The 9,264-nt window shown below is 39.6% G+C and overlaps 1 long non-coding RNA gene and 1 pseudogene across 1 annotated transcript; one reads left to right on the top strand and one right to left on the bottom strand.

The window, feature by feature from the left end:
• Nucleotides 1-4,744: 4,744 nt before the first annotated feature.
• LOC131187305 (uncharacterized) lies at nucleotides 4,745-8,428 on the top strand. Its single transcript, XR_009152516.1, has 3 exons — nucleotides 4,745-5,022; nucleotides 6,077-6,143; nucleotides 7,326-8,428. It is a non-coding gene; the product is annotated as an uncharacterized LOC131187305 (long non-coding RNA).
• Nucleotides 8,429-8,706: 278 nt separating this feature from the next.
• LOC131187304 (thiamine-triphosphatase-like) lies at nucleotides 8,707-9,259 on the bottom strand (annotated as a pseudogene).
• Between the last annotated feature and the right edge of the window lie 5 nt (nucleotides 9,260-9,264).

Here is a 9,264-nt window from a genome sequence, read left to right on the forward strand (position 1 = left end):
CATCCTTGGCAGAGGGGGTTAGCTACAAGGAAATAAGGCAGCCCAGCCCTGTACCTGATAACCGAGAGGAAGCCTTGTCTGCTCTGCCGGTGGAGGGCTAGGGGTCCCTGGGCCGGAGACGTCCCCCACAGAAGAGGCTGAGGAGTTGGGTCAGCCAGTGACCATGGCTACAACGGAGCCACGAAGGTCCAGCCGAATCAAGCGGCGCCCAGCGTATCTCCAGGATTACGATTGTGCAAGCTAGGGGGAAAGAAGTGTTATGTCCTGCACCGGCAGTGGCGGCCCCTAGTGGTGGAGATGGTTTCTTGTTCTGTTCTGATTGGCTCCCGCTTTTGGAGCTGAATAGAAAGAGGGCTGTAAAAGCAGGCCTGGTCTGCTGGTTGTTGCTGGTCTCTGTGAGTTAAAATAAACGTTATGTGTGAACATCTGTGGAGCCTCAATTATTACGGAACCCACAGAATATAATAATATTAGTGATCAGCAGGATTTAAAATTATGAACTTAGTGGTCCCTGAGGTCCGAAAGGTTGGGGACCCATGATCTAATGGACCACTGAGTAATACATGAAGAGTGTTCCTATATTTTCAATATGACCCTGTATAAAATTACTCCAGTATCTCTCTTAGTGGGAATTACTTCCCAAGGATAAAACTTTAACCTTGTTGTGTCTTCTCTGCATTTTGAGAACACTGCGCTGAATATTTACCCTGTTATTCTGTAGATGTTTATATCAATACTCATTATAAATTTAAGTCCTGTTTGTATATTCATTTACCTTAACTTTGGCTTTGCTGACTTTTTAGTACTACATTTCTGCAGAAGTGAAACTTGATCTTAATAGTTACTGAGCCCTTCCAGAAAACACCTCCAGCAGCTTCTTTTAGTATAATATGTGACAGCAAGAACTGTAAGAATTAGGGGATGGCTGAATTAACTATGAATATTTTGTTTGGGTGTTTTAATGGATTCAATAATTTGAGCATGCTGAGGTTTCAGAGTTCACCCCACCCCAACTGTTCTGTATATATTAATTATAATGTATTTAGGAGCATTCTTTCTAAAAAAAAAATCTTCTTTCTCTGTCTTTTGTAACAGCAATGCTTGTGATAAAGAAACATACGTTGAAAGATCCGAACCAAAGAGCAAACTGACGTGCTCTGTATGTTTCAAAGAGTTTAAAAGTTTACCAGCTCTAAATGGTCACATGAGGTCTCATGGAGGGATACGGGCATCCCCTATCTTCAGACAGGTATCAATGCTTGTGCATTTCTTTTTGAATATTTGGCCTTCCCCTTTTCTAAAATTTGCTGCTCGTTTAACTATGTCTTCCTTTAAAAAAAAATATTCTGGAGCTTGCTATTGTCCCCCCAAAAATTGTCTTTTTCCAGCTTTGCTTCCACGTGTATTAATTCTCCATTGTTGTTGATGTGTTAGCTGATGTTGTATATAAGAAAAGAACTACATCTGGGCATAGGCTTTGGCTGACCTCCAATTGAACAGGGTTCCTCACTGAGTATATTTCAATATCCTCTTTATTGTTTGAACAGTTTTAAATACAAGAAACTTTTCAATACAACTAAGTTTTTTTCTCTTTCTTTCTTTCTTTCTTTCTTTCTTTCTGTTCAGTTTTCTTGTGTTCCTTTTGGACACAGGTTTCCAGTGAGGACATGTTTTTGTAACCGAGGAATCGTGTTAAATCTTTTGTAGCAACAATACATGAGGCTAATTCATTTATTCCAAGGTAGCAGGAATTTACTTTAATCCCTGATGATAATTCTTTTAAAATAGTTTTTTTTAAAATGCCCTAAAAGTCCCCGATGTTCATGCTGCCTATGAGTATTCTAGTGATGACCAGGCGCTTGAAGTTGTGGGTGAAAGCTTTTAATAATTGTCTGTACAGGAGGATGGGGAGAACCTGCCACAGCAGCACCAGGAGGAACAGCTGCCCTCCGAAGTGGATAGCTTTGCGCCTATCGTCATGCCTGTGTCTGTCCCTGTAAAGGTTGTGTCGCCTGAGCCCAGCAAGCAGGCCAGAGATGGCTGTGCCCTGGTCAAAGACAAGCCTGTCTCAGATGATGAGATGCCTGTCCTTGTGAGGATGATCTGTTCTCCAGCACATTCTCCTAACGCCATCAGCCCGTGTACCTCTTCTTCTGTGAGTGTTCTCTTCTTGCCACTAACTGCGCTGTAGGAGCCTAATAAATCCTTTGCATTACATCAATGCTTTGAAGGACTTTTCCAGTTATTTCAAAGCCAGTGTTAATACTCTTCTATAATGGTCCAAATTTTTCAAAGCGGCAAACACAATAGAAAACAACAAAGGGATTTGTTATCTTTAATGTTCTTTGTGCTGGCTTATTTTACTGTTGCAGCTGGCTGAAAGCCAGTTTGCTTTCTTGAAAATGGTCTACTTGTGTGTTTGTGTGCATGCCTGTGTGCCAGAGATTGTTTCAGAGAATAAGCATTGTAAGAGGCTTGAGACTGATGCTTTTCCTCAGATAAGCATCACATTTTCTTCAATAAATTACAGTTATAACTGTCCGCTGTCTTAAGTTTAAAATTTGTGTCATGTAGCATGCAAGTCCAGGAGTTGCTACTTAAAGCTGGTGAAACGTAAGAAGCCCTTGACCTCTGCCTTGGATCTCCTATGGCAGTCAGCTCCCAGTTTGAATTTTCCAGTTGGGTTCTCTGAGAAATTATGGAAAACTCATATTAATAAATGTCCATGAAGGGCTTATCTTTATTGGTAAAGACCATCTTGTGCATGGGCTTAGTTCTGATAGCTTGGTTCTGATACGTTTATCCAGAATTACATCATTCATTCTATCCTGCTTTAAGCACAAGTTTGTCCTAGAGAGTGGTAGTTTTATTGAACCCAGAGGAACAATTAAATAATCTCGCAGAAGCAGAAAGAATAATGCATGAACTTGTCTACCACTGGTTGTTGTTTTTTTTCCATAATTCCTCTTTGGGCAACTGATGCTACATAACCAACTTTTGGGGAAGTGCAGCCTGAAACAGTAGAAGCAGATAAGCTTTCAAAATCTCTACCCTTCCTAGAGCAAGGGTTTCCAACCTTGGCAACTTTAAGACTTGCAGACTTCAACTCCCAGAATTCCTCAGGCAGTCTTAAAGTTGCAAAGGTTGGAGACCCCTGTCCTAGAGTGTTCAACCTAGGGAGTGTTTAACAGAACTTCAGTGCATTGATTCTCTCCTTTTTTGTTATTTATGTTAACCGCAGCTTCAGACAATAGTTTGGAAAGAAATCTGTAAGGGGGAGGTCCTTTTGCATTGCTTTCCTAAGAAAATTGAACATGCATGCCAGGAAGACAGTTGTGGGGGATGATCCGAGAAGGAGAAACCTCACAATATTACATTCCATGAGGCCAATGTCTGACTTCCTAATGCAGCTGCTTTTAAAATTGTAGGACAACTTTTTAACCAGTTTTAACTGGCTCATTCTTCACTTAATTACTGATCGATCATTATTTCTTGAAAATTAAATGGTGCCTTTGTCCAATCACCCTATAAATTTATTGTTTCACTTTTTATACGTAAAGGGTTTTGTGAAATACAAATTTCACAACAACTAAAAAAAACACAGGCAAAATATGAGCAATAGTAAAAAATAATTATCGTCTATCAACAAAATAAACAGGAAGCAAAATCTACAGCACTTATATTTAAAAAGTGACATAAATGTAAATACAGGAAGTCATGCATCAGTAAGAAAGGCCTGACTATTTTTAATAATGAAAGTTTATTACAAAACTAAACCAGCGGATGAAGCTGTACAAGTTTAATAATAGTTTTATATTTTTCAGGCTGTGCTGATGTACCCAAAGAGTGGATCCCAGGTCAGCAGAAAGGTCTCTGGTTTACCACAGTCCATGCTAAGTTTAATTTGGTGAATGTGTCTCACCAATTGAGAAATCCCGCCCTTGATATATCATGAACAAACTAGGACAAGATGGGACAAATGTTACTATACTTTATTCATTTATTATTGCTGTATCCTGCCTTCTGCTAAGATGTGGGGTCACTCCTTATTTTATCTTTGTAATCTATGTGCTAGTTTGGTCTGAGACAAAGCAATTGCCTTAAATCTTCCATAGCTAAGTGGGGATGTAGATCCCTAATCGAAAATCATTAAGGGTTTTCATGGTGGATTCAGAAGATTAAAAAGAGGGACAGGGACTAAAATGCAGCAGTGTAAATAAATAAATGCTACATTCCTATAAATGTCTTCCTTAGTAAATGGCAATTTAAGGGAGGATATTTAAAAGTTAGGCAATCTGGTCTCCTGAGTCAGGAAATTTCATCTTGAAGATAAAGCCATTCTTGAAGCTCTTTGTTCCCGTCACTAGTCTTCACTATAGTTCTGGCATAAAAAAGTCCTCTCTATTGTCCTCTATCTTAAAATGCTGGCAGACTGTAATGAGAGGCAGTAATTTGGGAATTCCTCTCTAAACTTGATTCCCAATAGTAAAACAAAAGTAGATGTATCACTCTGTTGAAGTCAGAATGCAGCACCTGTAAATTGGAATATTCATTTTTTAGTCCACGTTTTGATGTTTCACTGAAAACTTGTATTGGGTTAATTGATGTATGATTGAATACACTTACTATTAAACCAACAACTTTTGTATTTTCAGGAGCCCAATAGAAAGCATCACCAAAGTATCACCAACTCTGAAGAAAATATCAAATCTTTTCAAGACAAGAAAAATACATACAGACCTGACCCACTCTTCATACCACCTCCCTCCTTCAATCTTAGTGCATCTCTCTCTGGGGCTACTCTGTACCAAAGCCAGCTTCGCTCTCCCCGTGTTTTAGGAGACCATCTAATTGACAGGACTCATAATCCCCCACCTTATACACCACCCCCCATGCTTAGCCCCATACGGCAAGGATCTGGACTCTTCAGCAGCGTCATCATATCTTCTCATGGTACATCTCATCCCCAGCTGCCCCTTACTCCCCTGACACCCACCCCCCGGATTCTCCTCTGTCAATCTAGTAAGTATGTTGTAGTGTAGTATAGATGTTGCTCACATAAGAACTACTAGTTTTATTCACTTGTGAATAATAATAACGTTGGCTTAAATTGATTCTGCTTTGTACTTCTTATAGTGTTCCTGCACATATAATTACTTTGTTTCAGATGGGTTCACGAAGAAATGCAGAAAATCCATGCATGCTGATTTGGGCTACTTCCTTTATTCTTAAATGTGGCCCAGAAATTGAATTACAGCAGTGCTTGTTCAGTGACCGCAATTCAGTCATTAAGCAAAGTGATTGCTCAGTGAAACTGTGACCGTATTTATTTCAGCTTTGCTTTGCTTTACAGACCTGTGAAGGTCATAAATGCAAGGGTAGGTCATTAAGTTAATTTTTCATCACCGTGGACTTTCCATTTTTACTGGAATCAGTTGATGCAAAGAACCATGTCCTTGAAGCTAGCAAATTTGACGGCAATGCTACACCACATGGAAACATTTTTTTTTTTATCTCATCACTGTGGATACAAAAAAAATTGCTTGCAGTCTTGAATAATTGTTTGGGGAGTGTAAAATAAAATAGTCTTACAAAGTAGTATATCATGCGAGAATCCTGTTAGTAACTGTTTTCTAAACAATGGGAAATGCATATGTAAATATACAATTAAAAGTAAAAAGTAGGTTCTACATGATCTGTTGGTCTGTTTAATAACATTTGTGGGTTTTTTTTGACTGGTACTAGCTCCCCAGGGTGACCTTCCGTATCCACCTCTTCCAGTTATGGAGGAGAAGTCACAGTATCCATAGCCAGGCCTTGACTCAATATATTTGGAGGGCATTTGATTGACAAATGCCTTCATTAGAGCAGTTTTCTTACCACCTGATGACACTTCTTTCAAAACAGTGCCGAAAGGTTACCTGCATATAAATGGGTACTCACTCTATTATTAGGATGATAAATATTCTTTATTTAAATATAATGTTGTTTTCTCTAAGAAAAGAAGGCAGACTTCAGAAACTTGGTTAATGAGCAAAGACAAAAAGTGAAAATTATATTATCATTTTTCTTGCAGATAGTATTGATGGAAATAGTGTTCTTATGACCCCAAGACCTGGAGAACAGACTATTCATATTGAACCGTAAGTCTTTCATAGAGAGCTCTAATATCCCGTGCAACACAAATTGTATTGGTTGGAGTTGGAGGGGAGAGTGTGTGTGTTTCTTTTTTAAAAATGGTCGAGATACAAATCATTCCTGTGAATCTGTCAGGTTTTTGTGTATGCATCAAGGCCTCATATTTTGCTCATGCTCAACTTGGTTTCATTGTAGCTACTTTTAAATAGTTTTCAGAGCAACATATTTAAGTATTATAAAACTGCAGTCCTGAGCTAAATCATGAATTATGACCTCAAATATTGGCCATCAGTGGCATTTTAGGAAATGAAAGCTCAACATGGCTCTGGGTCCTCATTTTACTGAACTTGGAAGGATGGAAGATCCTTGAGCCTGTCAGGATCGAACTCCTGGCAGTGGCCAGAGTCAGCCTGAAATACTGCATTCTAACCACTGTGCCACCACAGCAAATGGTTGCTCCAGAGGGCAAATGGCATGGCAAAAAGCCTCATCTCTTAAGTCCTGTCAGATGGAACTCTTGCACATGGGATCTGCAATCCTGCCAGATTTAATGTGGCAGGTAAATGTAATTCGGAAGAGATGGTCCTTCAAATAAGTCAGGGGTGTCAAACTCAAACTCAAGGCCTGCGGGCCAGATCCTGTGGTGCCTCTGCCAGTGAAAACAGAGCTTGGGAGGGCCGTGCCCCCCCCCGCTCCATTTTTGCTGGCAGAGGGCTGCAGGAATCTGTCGCGAGTTATGAGCTGGCCATACCCCCCCCCCGGCCACGCCAATACCCCCCCCCCCAAGATCAAACAGAAAGCTGATGTGGCCCTCAATGAAATTGAGTTTGACACCCCTGAAATAAGTCATATTGTTCATTCATGATCAGAAGGTGATGCCCTTGATAGACTGTGTTTTCCTGGCTCCTTTTTGGATGATTTTAATAAAGAACACAGTATGTCATCTATTCAACTTGATTATGTAAGGAAATAATCCACTTTATATGAAGTTTCTGCTTCATTAGTTTTATCTTTGCCACTTTTGCTTTCTGCCTTAATGTCTTTTTTTGCTATACGAGTGATATTTTTTTCCTGCCATTATTGTCTTCCTAAGTCCTTCTCTTTAGGCTCCTCTGAGGAGAAGGACTTAGGAAGGTTCTGCAATAAACTTACATTTTTAATGCTTTAAATATTTTTATTTCTTTGAGGTGTATCAACATTGGCTCAAGATTTCAGGCTGATATCCCTGAACTTAAAGATATAGCAATGGTGGAGACGGAGGATCACAAGGCAACGTTAGTTTGGAAACCATGGCCAGAACTGGAGGACAAAACTTTTCAACAAAGAGGTACTATATATTTATACCAGTAAAAACTCTTTTATACCGGTAAAAGAGTGAATTTTTGCTTTGCTATGTTTTATGTATATCGCCACCCACTCACCAAGATCACTTTGGGTAGGTAATAGGAATTAATCCAAACTCATAGTTTGAAATAAAAAAGTGAGTGTTTTCAGAATTGCTGTCTGTTAGCTTTAAAAATTTAGATTTTCTTGGTACTTCACTGCAAAAATAGAGTTGAATCAAGTCTATGTTCAGTAGATTCTACTATTAAAGAATTGGGAGTAGATAACAGTTTACTCTGATCTCCTAATTTCTGGAGGTTAATGTCAAAGACACCAGAGGAGGAAAGAGAGCCAAGGGAAAATAGTTTTATTTATCCATTTTCTTTAGAAGCAAATCTCCATCAGATCCTTTTTGAACAGGGCCAGCTAACAATTTAACAACCGGTTCTCCCGAACTGACCCGAATCGGCTGAATCCCACCACTGCCTACATTGTTTATGTAAATTCTTCATTGGGCTATCCTTATACTTCCTAAGTTTGTTTTCTTCAAAAGACTCTATTTACTAAGAATAGTGAATACCTCTATATCCTTTCCAATATTTTGTGATGGAAGGTAACACTCATTTTCACAACATGCTGTTGTATACATGTTCATCAGAGAAATACCATAGGAATAAACAAGAAAAGAGTTACAAAAAGAAAAGAATCTCTTCCAGATGTTTTAAAGTGGTGTAATCACAAAAATGCTATTTGGCCCTTTAGCCTGTTTTAAGAACTGTGTGAGAAAACAATAGACTTTCATTTGTTTTACCTTCTTTTTCATTGTAATATGAATGTATTGGTTTCCTGATACTTCCTGTATGTGTTTTTAAAAACTGATACAGCATAGGACAATGCAATTCATAATTATACAGCAGCACATAAAATGTGTCTGGTCTTTTTATTTGCGAGGTCTGCATCCTTGCTTTAAAATTATCACAAATGCTTCAGAAAGCTTTCAGATTCCATTTAGCCCTTCTGGCCTAAGAATATTTCTGTCTTATCCTCTTGCCTTCATACCCTTCATACCCTACTTCACAAACTGTCCATTTCTACTATATGCTTCCTTTGTTTATCATTCAATTCGCTGATTTGTAGAGTGATAATTAATTGCTTTCTTAAACTGGTACTTAATCTTAAAACTTTCCCAAAGTCCTTTTCTCGAGCCGAGGCGTTTAAGACAAAGATGTCCAATCATTTTTTTTTTTAAAAATTGAACTTTATCACACGCTCATACACAAACACACAAGACCGAAGAAAATCAGCCTTACCTAGCTGCCTGCAAAACTTCTGTATCTTCTCCAGAGCTTCAGGGACGTCTTCTAACCGCTGGGCCACAGCTTCCACCTGCATACAGGCGTGGCGAAATCCGCCTCGTCGAGATCCACGTGCAAATCCCCACGGTATTTGTGCAGCGTGGTCACAAACAACAAACACCTCCAAGCCCAGTTCTTCCACTGTTTTGTTCACACAAGAAGTCCAGTTCTGTCCAGCGACTCTCTCCAATAAACCACAAAGGCGGGTCACGATATTTTGGGGACACGTCACTTCTCGGGACTGAGTGGCCGCGTGAGAAGATCTAATGTCCCTCGGTGGTTGCAAAACTGGAGCGGACGGATGGTTATCTGTCTCTGCCACACATGGGGTCTCCTTGCTTCCACCCACCCCAACATCTGGGGGACATTTTAGCTCCCAACCCACCCCCTCGCGTTCTCTCAGCCAGTGATCCTCTCGTCAAGCACCAATCAGCGACGTCGTAGTAGC

The sequence above is a fragment of the Ahaetulla prasina genome, unplaced genomic scaffold (assembly GCF_028640845.1).
Source record: "Ahaetulla prasina isolate Xishuangbanna unplaced genomic scaffold, ASM2864084v1 Contig241, whole genome shotgun sequence".
Lineage (NCBI taxonomy): Eukaryota > Metazoa > Chordata > Lepidosauria > Squamata > Colubridae > Ahaetulla > Ahaetulla prasina.